The 11,521-nt window shown below is 38.6% G+C and overlaps 2 pseudogenes; one reads left to right on the top strand and one right to left on the bottom strand.

The window, feature by feature from the left end:
- Positions 1 to 7,925: 7,925 nt before the first annotated feature.
- On the top strand, positions 7,926 to 8,728 carry LOC149250347 (elongation factor 2 pseudogene; annotated as a pseudogene).
- A 147-nt stretch (positions 8,729 to 8,875) lies between these two features.
- On the bottom strand, positions 8,876 to 10,905 carry LOC149250346 (uncharacterized; annotated as a pseudogene).
- Between the last annotated feature and the right edge of the window lie 616 nt (positions 10,906 to 11,521).

Below are 11,521 nucleotides of genomic sequence, written 5' to 3'. Positions count from 1 at the left end.
TGACTCGCAAGCCTCCCTGAACGACGGGGTTTTAATTGACTTTCCTCCACGGTTGCAGATTACTTGATCAACTAAAATACAAAAAAGGGGAATTATGTTTCCGTATTGAATGAATTTTATTAGACGCTTTTAGACACAACTTTGCTTTTTCATGTTTTAAGAGTCGAGAAAAAGCTAAAGATGAATCTAGTCTCCTTCGATGTATTAACGAGCCCGAAGTGACAAATGCTCGGTTGGACCTTTTCAATTATAGAGTTTGAAAAGGGCCAAAAGAAACTGCTCTGGAGATCTAGGCAGAGGGTGTGCCAAACCTTTCGCGAAACCACAGAATACGTTTTACGGTACGGGTGGTCGATCTTCGTGAATGCTGTGTTCACTGCATCGCGATTAGTAGGGCGGTCGACACGGCTTCCTAAGGATAAAGGATAATTGCCTATAGGGGTCTCCCAATATACGCGACGGTACGCGGGAGCTCAAATCCGTATTAGTGCTATCGTCCCTCAGGAGGAATCACCCACCTTCGTAGAGATCGACAGTCACTACGTTTAACGACGTCGGAACACGTCTCTACCTAGACCTCTATTGTGAGCGTTATGTTACAATGCGTTTTTAGATTCATTCAATATATTTTAAGTTGATCTTTTTATCAGTTTGTCTTTCAGGATCACCACGTGATGTATTGGTACAAATTCCTAAATGCAGCTAAAATGATAAGCAAGCTTTCACAATCCTTTTAGCTTTGAAAATCCTAACTACTGAGGGGAGAGAAAAACAATATCTTTCCACACAGAGCACAAAGCACAAACTAATGCACTTTCTCCTAGATCAGACACCCAAACTTATCAAAAATGCAAATGCAAGATGCATGTATTTCTTTTCTTTTCCTTTAATGTTGATGCTAACAAAAGGAAAACTGTTGTATGACTTTCGAATTCAATTTGAAGCGTAAACAAACAAGTATTGTCTAAATGAAAAGACGCTTTACAGGTACTTGTTTTACACCAAAAATATATGAATTCAAACCATAAAGTGAAAACAAACCAACTTAAACAGCTATGAACAGTAATAACACTAACTCATAAGACCACAAAAATGCTTTTACAATTCAGGATCTAAGAGGTCATAGCTACTAGGTTCGCTTTTCACAATGGGAAATTGTAACTGAAACAAGAAATACTGAAAGAACGTTTACAATTTCATCACACAACTGAGGCAGAATAATGTCAAGGAGAAGTGGTCTACAGCAAATACAATAACCAGCAAGCAATCAGCCAAAAACAAGTGCAAACAGGGCCAAGACACAAAGGAAGAGCTGAGCTAGACTAAGGCTAACTGGACCAGCGCAGGCACTAGTTCACCAGTTTGACTCTCAGCGCAGTTCCCGAAGGGAGCACCTGCGCTGTAATGCAGACTGCCTGTGGACAGCCTGCACTGACTTACGAGAGTTACGTCTGCTAAGAATTCCGGGTCATAAAAAGCTCAAAAATGTACTGTTTTGACTGAAATAAAATGCTATGGGTTAAGTACAGGCTAAGGGATGATCAAGAGGATAAAGATCTATCACTAAGAGTAAAGATTCATCTGTAGATTAGCTCTTTAAATCTTGAATTTGCTCAGCAAAGGAGCAAGAGTAGCAAAACCCTCTACTTCGCTTTTGATAGAGTCAAAAGCTTTTCGATTCGGTACTCCTTTCTTCAAGAAATGAATAGCAAAATTCTACAACAACAAGATACTAGGATCTCCCCAGCGGAGTCGCCAGTTTGTTGTGGGGAAAAGTATCCGATGCGGATGACACTAACCCTTTCTAAAGGTGACAGTCTTTAGCAACAACTGAATGATAAAGTTTTCATGTTCCACTTTATGAAAGCACAGAGAGAATGGAAAGAGGGTCAACCAACCTGGTGTCTTGCGCTTAGTCGATCCTTGTCCTCCTCGCTTTGTATCCTGTTCCCAGCTCTTTGCTCTCCAAGCCGATCCAGCTACACACAGAATCTGCACAACAAAAGGGAGCAAACTACGAGATACAAGCAATCATAATTGAAGCATGGATTAGGTTGCATCAAATATACATGTAAACACAAAAGCATCTATGTAAAACAAGTATATAGAAGAACATGCAAACTTTATTGATAGAAAGTAACAGGGTTCCAGAGGAAGTTACAACCAATGATGTTGGCTCCAATCCAGCAGCACCTCCTCGGCAGCAAGAACTCTCTTCTTCACCTCTAGTAAAACAATCACCCAATAATCCTGGCAGTATACCAACAGCACCTCCTTGCTTATACAAAATTCCAGCCCCCCAAGACCTCATAGAAGAGCTCTATATATAGGAGGGAAGAGGAAAGGATGAGTCAGCTGGAGGCTGGCATATAGCTGACTAGTGTCCTCTCCATCTTCAGTTAATCTTCAGTTCCTGTGTCCACTTGGAGATCCTTGCTTACACATGGTGATCAAGTACCTCTTACTCATCACAGGGCGAATCTCATGACCCAAGTGTCAGTTTGGAAGCTTCCTGGGCAATTGACACCTTGCAGGATGACTGTGCCACTTGGCCAATCTCGCCCAGCGCAGGTAGCCTTCATTGTTTTTGACTTCCAGCGCAGGTACAGAGTGGGACAGTTGCAATACAGCGCAGAAGCTCAGTTAAGCAGCTGACATGATCCAAAATAAGCCTGTTCTAAAGTGTTTTCAGGTGGAGAACTGATTGGAAGTGCTGTTGTTTGATGACCTTGTTCTTTTAGGGGTAAGAACAACATGTTTAGGGACTGAGGATCCCTGTAATTATTGACATTTCATGCTCCATGCTGCGAGGCACAAAAATGTCTATAACAATGACTAAGGGGGAAAGTGCTCATGTAGTAACATCTAATCCTAAGGGTAAAGGCAAGAAGCGCAAGTTTACTGCCAAGGAAAAGGGACCTACCAAGGTAGCTGCAAACAATGCTGCGCAGAAAAGCAAGAAGGAAAATACTTCTGCGAAAGCAGAAGAAAGGAACTGTTTTTTCTGCAAAGCGCCAGGACATACAAAGAAATTCTGCACCAACTATCATGCATGGTTGGCAAAGAAAGGTATGTCTCTTGCTTTAGTTTGTTCTGAAGTTAATTTAAGTTCTGTATCTAGATATACTTAGTGGATAGATTCAGGTGCAACGACTAACATCAGTATGTCGATGCAGGGTTGCCTAAGCCATCGCAAGCCAAGTGAGGCAGAGCGCTACGTTTACGTAGGAAATGGCAATAAAGTAGAAGTGGAAAGCATAGGAAAATTTAGATTGTTATGTAAGACAGGATTTTATTTAAGTTTTGATGCTTTAGTGGTTCCATCTTTCAGAAGGAACCTAATTTCTATATCTTATTTGGACAAAAATGGTTATGTATGTTCATTTGGTAATGGAAATTTCAGTTTGTGTCAAGATTCTAAGCTTCTTGCTTCTGGTATCCTGTCTTCTTATGATAATCTTTATTTTTTAGATATAGACACTTCACATTCAGAGGCACTGCATATAGATAATAGAAAACGTAAATTAACTTGCGAGAAATCTGCAACATTATGGCACAAGCGATTAGGACATATCTCTATGAAAAGGATAGAACGTCTAGTGTCTAATGATATTCTCCAACCTTTAGATTTTACAAACTTAAGTGATTGTGTAAATTGTATAAAGGGAAAACAAACTAATAAACGTAAGTATGATGCAAAAAGGTGTAATGATGTCTTAGAATTGATTCATACGGATATCTGTGGTCCTTTTCCAAAGGCTACAAGAAATGGTGACCATTACTTTATCACATTCATAGATGATTATTCAAGATATGGTCATATTTACTTAATAAAAGAAAAGGCGGAAGCATTAGACGTGTTCATAAAGTTCAAAACGGAAGTTGAGTTACAACTTAAAAAACGTATAAAGTCCATTCGTTCTAATCGTGGTGGTGAATACTACGGTCGTTATGATGGATCAGGAGAACAGCGTCAAGGTCCCTTTGCAAAATACTTAGAGGAATGCGGAATTGTGCCTCAGTATACGTTGCCAGGTTCGCCTGCAATGAATGGTGTTGCTGAGCGACGAAATCGCACCCTTAAAGACATGGTGAGAAGTATGATTGCTCGTACAACTCTACCTGAGAATTTGTGGGGAGAAGCCTTAAAGACTGCAGCATACATACTTAATAGAGTGCCTACTAAAGCAGCTAACAAGACCCCTTACGAGTTATGGGTTGGGCGCAAGCCTAGCTTGAATCATTTGAGAGTTTGGGGATGTCCATGTGAAGCTAGGCCTTATAAGCCAAGCAAAAAGAAACTGGACGAAAGAACCGTTAGTTTTTACTTTATAGGCTATTCTGAACGATCTAGGGGGTTCAAATTCTATAATCCAACAGAACATATAGTTTTCGAGTCAGGAAGTGCAAAATTTTTTGAGGATAATGAGTTTGTGGGGGGAGATATGACAAAAGATAGTATTTTTGAAGAAGAAGAGACGAATGCGAATGAGACTATGGACCAAAGTCCTAGTTTTGTTCAAATTCCGATTGCGTTTAGAAATACATCTTTTGACAATGTGCAAACTTCATCATCCCAAACAACTCAGTTAGAAACTCAACATGGAATAGAGAACACAAATGGACCTGAACCCAACCCAAACCCTCACATTGACATGACAAATGTTGATGGCCTAGGGCCTGTGGGAGATTCAGAAGTTGGTAATGATGTTCTTCCTCCTGTTGAAGATCAAGTTGTAAATGAACCTCAAGAAAATCTAGAGCCTGTGCCAATTAGGAGATCTACTAGAGAGAAAAGATCTACACAATCAAAGGATTATGCATATCTTCAAGAACATGAGTTTGACATTGGCATGTTTGAAAATGATCCTGTTAATATCAAACAAGCTGTGGAAAGCTCTAACTCTCAAATGTGGATTAATGCCATGAATGAAGAGATGAAATCTATGTATGACAATGACGTTTGGGATATCGTTCCGTTGCCTAAAGACAAGAAACCCGTTGGTTGCAAATGGATATTTAAGACTAAGCGGGATTCTAAAGGCAATGTTGAAAAATACAAGGCACGTCTTGTTACGAAAGGTTTCACACAGAAAGAAGGCATTGATTATAAAGAGACTTTCTCTCCAGTTTCATCGAAAGACTCTTTAAGGATTATATTGGCGCTTGTAGCACATTATGATTTAGAACTTCATCAGATGGATGTAAAGACGGCGTTTCTCAATGGTGACATTGATGAAACGATCTATATGAAGCAGCCAGAAAACTTTGTATCAGGTGATGCAGGGTCTATGGTTTGCAGACTTAAGAAATCTATCTATGGGCTAAAACAAGCATCTCGGCAATGGTATTATAAGTTTCACCAAGTTATTAGCTCATTTGGTTTTTAGTCTAACATAGTAGATGAATGTATATACCTTAAGTTCTGTGGGAGTAAATTTATTTTCTTGGTTTTATATGTAGATGACATATTGCTTGCCAGTAACGATAAGAACATGTTGCATCAAACTAAGAATTTTTTATTTAAGAACTTTGAAATGAACGATCTTGGTGATGCATCATTTGTTCTAGGGATTGAAATACTTAGAGATAGATCTCAAGGTATTCTGAGGTTATCCCAGAGGAACTATATCGATAAGATTCTAACAAGATTTGGCATGCAAAACAGCAAACCAGGAGATACCCCTATATCAAAAGGAGATAAGTTTAGTCTGAAACAATGTCCCCAAACTGACTTAGATAAAAACCTCATGAAAGATATTCCCTATGCCTCAGCCGTGGGTAGCATCATGTATGCACAAGTATGCACGCGTCCGGATATTGCGTTCATTACTGGAATGCTAGGGAGATATTTAAGTAACCCAGGTATGGAACACTGGAAGGCAGCCAAGCGAGTGTTGAGATACCTAAAGAGAACAAGGGACTATATGCTCACGTATCGGAGATCGGAACAACTCGAGGTCATTGGATAAACCGATTCTGATTTTGGAGGATGTGTCGACAGCATGAAGTCAACATCAGGATACATCTTTATGATGGCAGGTGGTGCTGTGTCATGGAAGAGCGCTAAATAGTCATTGGTAGCCTCCTCCACTATGGCAGCTGAATTTGTTGCATGTTTTGAAGCATCTAATCATGGCGTATGGCTGAAGAACTTCGTCACAAGTCTGAAAATTGTGGATTCTATTCAGAAACCACTCAAATTATTATGTGACAACAATTCAGCAGTGTTATACGCAACCAACAACCGAAGTTCGTCAAAGTCGAAGTACATTGACATTAAGTTTTTGGTTGTAAAAGAGAGAGTGCAGAATAATGAATTATGTATAAAACACATAGGTACAGACTCCATGATTGCGGATCCTCTTACTAAAGGATTACCACCCAAGAAGTTTCACCAACATGTTGCTTGTATGGGTGTGATATCTGTTTAGGATAATTAGAAAAATGTGGGAGTCTGAATATGTTTTAAGTTCTGTTTTTGATGTTCTATGTAATGCAATTGTAAACAATTTTTGATGATATATACAAGTTGCATTCAGTTTCAGTTTCATTATTTCTTTCTTTAAAGTTTAAATTTTTGGCCTCATACAGTAAAGTAAAGGTGACTCAATTAGAAATAGGCACGTCTAATCACACTTGCGTGTAATTTCTAAACTATATGTCCAAATCAGATTCATGTCATTCAGTTATGTTGGCAGCGTGATTTATGTCAGTTTAGTTGCGAATAAATGTGACAAATGCCGCTTAAGTCCTTTGTTAGCATAATTGATGGACGGAATTGTTTAAGAAATACGACAAGTAAAGACAGAAAAGTTGCATGCAATAAAGTTAAGGATATATAATCAAAAGGTTGCACTTGTCCATGTGGGAGATTGTTGGATTTAGAGACGTCTAATTACAAATATTAAGTTGGACATACGTGCATTGTGATTATAATGTCAAATACTGTCAGCAAGATTACATTTATATGCCAAATAATGTGATTAATTAAGTCATGGCATTAAACGTATTTAAAATAAGGATTTGGATACAAATACATGTAGAATAATGTTAATCAATTATAATTGTTAATGGACCGATTATAGTTGATTAAAATAAATAGCAATAATAAATTTGAGCTGAATAAGGAAATCAGAATCTGATTGATTGATTGATTGATTGATTGATTGATTTCAAAATCTGAAATTTCAGATTTCTTGACAGACTTGTTTCAGCTAAATTTTAGCTGCCCTAGGATTGGGGTTTTGCACTGCTATAAAAGGGCTGAGTCTCCAAGGCTTGCAATCATCTCAGAAAGATTGTCTGCTCCATTGAAGACTGGATACTCTGTCATTTAGGATAGCCAGAGAAAAGGATTGCAAGTTCTTGGAAGGATTCAAGAGCCAATAACTCAAGTCAAGACCAGGAGCCTTTGAAGATGGAAAGTAAGTTCCGCTGTGCATTAGTTTTAATTTCTTACAAAGGAGTAGATCTTGGTTGGGGTTTTAAAGTAATTAGGAAAACTCTCAAGTTAAATCCATCAGAAGAAGCATGAAACAATTTACGATATTCCTTGTGAAACATCGTTAGTATACTTGGGCTAGATCAGTTTATCACGAAGAATTCTCCTGTCACAAATGAGGACAAAGCAGAGGCACATCCCATCAGAGTTCTGAAGTTATCTGACTCCCCAGTTTATAGAGTTGCAGTGTACTGTAAGGTTGCCTCTGACCTCCGAAATCTCGTTGAAGGCCTTAAGAAGTTGGCTAAGTCAGATCCCATGGTTTTCAGCACAATTGAGGAATTATGGGAGTTGGAGAGCTTCACATCGAGATATGGTTGAAGGACTTGCATAAGGATTTCATGGGGGTAGCATAGATTGTCGTGTGTGATCCCATTGTTTCATTAAAAGAGGCTTTTCTGAGAAATCATACCATGTTTTCATGAGAAAATCTGCAAATAAACACAATATGTTTTATGTCAAAGCAAGGCCTTTGTAATTAGGTCTTGTACAGTAAACTGACGAGGGGCACATTTTCCCAAAGGGTGATGTCAAGGCCTGAGGGAAAATCCTCTTTGAGGAATTTGGGTGGGACAAATAGTTGATGAAGAAGATATGGTTCTTTGGGCTGACGCAACAAGACCCAACATGGTGATCGACATGTGCAAGGGAGTCCAGTACTTGAATGAGATTAAGGATTCCATGGTGGCTACATTCCAATGGGAATCCAAGGAAGGAGCACTTTCATAGAAGAACATGCATGGGATTTTCTTTAAGATGTGTGATGTATTATTACATTCAGATTCCATACATAGAGTAGGTGGTTAGCTCATTCCTACAACAAAAAGGGTATTTTATGCTTCTCAGTTTACTGCCAAGTCGAGGCTTCTCGAGCTTGTATATTTGGTTGAGATTCAGGCACCTGAGCAGGCTATGGGTGGAATTTACAATGTGTTGAATAAAAGGAAAGGCCATGTGTTTGAGGATCTGCAGACACTTGGGACTCGACTATATAACATTAAAGCCCATTTTCCAGTTATAAAGTCTTTTAAATCGGCAGATTCTCTTCGGCTTGCCACTGGCGGGTAAGATTTTCCTCAGGCTATATTTCATCACTGGGATTTGATAGGGTATGACCCAATGGACTCTTGTTCAGAGGTTGGTCAGCTTGTGATTGATATCAGAAGGAGAAAGTGACTCAAGGAGCATATCACTTCCCTCGCAAAGTATGAGGATACGCTGTAAGGACTGAATGTTTTTAGTGTTTTTGTCATGGCTCTATTGCAGTGGAGGTTGTGAACCCATATCATTTTCTGTGAATCTTGTCGGCTGCTGTCAGTTATGCTCAAGATATGTGCATAAGTATCAGGTAGGATGGGCCTGATCAAGGCTCTATGGGGTTGATCGGGACAATGCACCATTCACGAAGTGTGGAAGAAATATACGTCCCCAATATCTACAGTAATGCCTAGGAAACTTGATCAATTAAAAAACAGCCCCTAATATAATAAGATGCCATGAAAAACCTCCTTCCTATCATCCATGACCTGATATCAATAAACTAAAACTGAAAACAAAAATTAAATAAAATGAAAAGAGAAACTCCCACTATATATAATAAAGTCACATAGTAGCGAGTAACATACTTGTTTAATGAGATCACCTGAAGATTGTCTGATCATTCGACTACGGTTTCCTTCAAAAATATTGTAAGATAAATGCCAACTAACATGCCAATAAGTATATGCAGTTCCTTATTTTTCCATCCACAGTAAAGAATCTCACTTAGAGATGAGACAAATAGGATAGGAATGAATAGCCATTTTCCCACCTCAAATGTGAGCCTGAATATGTGGTGAAAAATAAGTTTCCAGAGTCTATCCCATGGAAAGATGTTTATTGGTTCAGGACATCTCTCCCACAATTTTTCATTTTTTCCAAATATAGATGGCTAAATTTTTCTGGGCCACCAGATTGCCCTATAGTCATATTCATTGCATGAGTAACTAATCACTTAAAATTTTGATATCCAACAATCTACGAAAGACTTGAAACTGAAGAGGCCTTGCTGAGGTAAGAAAGCTTCTTTCTGAGAGAAATAAAGCAAAATTAGATTAATGTCCAAAAGAGTATAAAAGAATAAGAGTATGAAAAACAGATAACCATTAACTCCAGAGCAACTAACTTGTGTCGCGGCTAACCAAAAAGTCAGTCTATATTTTCGCCAAACCCAAGCTCAAAGGAAAGTTGAAACTAAGAAGAAGAAAAAGCATGCCACTAAGCTTGGACGGTGAAAAACCAGAATTACCCAAATATGTATCCATTCATAAGTTGGGGTCTATTGAATAACAAATTCAGGCACTGTAAAATGAAAAGATAACCATTGTGTTTCCCTTTGAAAACAATCCATTATACCATGAACAAACTTTCCTGGAAACCAATTAAAATCTTGAACATAGAGATAATAAAAGAGAAGCTTTTATGAAATGGAAGTGCATCCAAAAATGAAATAAATGCCATAGATGTTGAGTGTTTTGGCCATGACCAAATTCGCCGACAATCCAGCTGAATATTATACCCTTCCTTTGAACAAGTTAGGTTTTGTTTCAATTTACAAAAATGAGCTCTCCCACTAAAGAATCATTAAACCCTGACTCGGAGCTCAAGAGGTATAGTTAACTGAATTCAAGAACCTGATTTTTCTATGCGGAAACAACCACATAAAAGGAGTTGAAGCTACCAACGATCTAACATGCAACCATAAGAAAACATTGAATTTACATTTGTGTAGAATTTTCTTTTAGTTATCGCATCCATAATTGTTTGAATAGAAGTTTCGAGTTATCCACTATGGCTCATCATTAGGATAGATCAATAAGTGCGTAGGACAGATCTCATTGGAATAAATAAATAGAAGTATTGATCTATCTTGATGATGAGCCACAATAGATAGCTCGAAAAATTGATACAAACAATTGTGGATACGATAACTCCCAAAAAAAACTCTACACAAAATACAAATCACAGAAACCTCAAAACAATAAAAATAAATTATTGTGTAAAAACTAAACATATGATTAACCACAATAGGGTTTTCCAGTTATACCTGCAAAATTTCCAGGTAGGGAAGGACCCTCATCCACTCCTGTGAAGATAAGCCCAAAAGGATGTATGACTGCATGCATTTATATCTAAACAAAAGTCGAGAAATACGTTTTATGTAGGGTTGAATTTAAACCAAATATTCCCTTTCTTAACAAGACTGTAGACCCTTTTTTTCCTAAAATTTTGAGATAAGGGTTTACCAATTACCTGACCGAACCATCGATGACGTCAAAGACCACACCTGAAGATTTCTGGAGGAAAATGATAATAACATCATTCATTCCATCCACACTCAGAATGAAACCTATCGCTTCCATTATGGAAATGGCCGAAAGGGATTTTACTAAAATTTTGAAACAGAGGTTTTCCAATTACGTGGGTTTTGCCAACCATGGTTGATGTCAAAGACCTCAAGATTTCTGGAAGAAAACACGAATAACATCATCCAGTCCATCCATGCTTAGAACGAAAATTGTCCCTGCCATAATGAAAATAGTCGAAAGCGATCAGAAGAAATGTTTGGAATATTAATTCCAACTGCAGGCACCGTGGACGCAACATGGACAGCGATGGCAGCCGACTCAGCAAGCACGTACAACCCCGAAACCGCTCATCGAAACCAGCAAACTGACTGATGCATTTTGGACCGCCTTTTGCTGTGAGGCAGTTTCCGTACGCTCGTCTCCGATACAATGTAATGCAGCCACGTGGTCCTCTACATACGTCAGCAGAACTGACTTTTCGGACGCTAATGTTCAGCACAAAGGAGCCTCCCGAAATCTTTTTCCACCGTCCGATTCACTTCAATGTTCTCCGCGGTCGATTGCTTCAAACCTGCATACGAGCCAACAATTAAATGCATTGCGTGGAGTAAATCAAACGTTTGAGTCTGACTGCCGGTCATGTCTGCAAAGGGAATTAAATGGAATTTAA

Source organism: Pinus tabuliformis, chromosome 7 (genome assembly GCF_031772625.1).
Source record: "Pinus tabuliformis cultivar Carrire ecotype Pingquan chromosome 7, CPIR1, whole genome shotgun sequence".
Taxonomy (NCBI): Eukaryota; Viridiplantae; Streptophyta; class Pinopsida; order Pinales; family Pinaceae; genus Pinus; species Pinus tabuliformis.
Note: the sequence above shows the minus strand (reverse complement) of the source record. Positions and strands in the feature narration are given on the sequence as shown.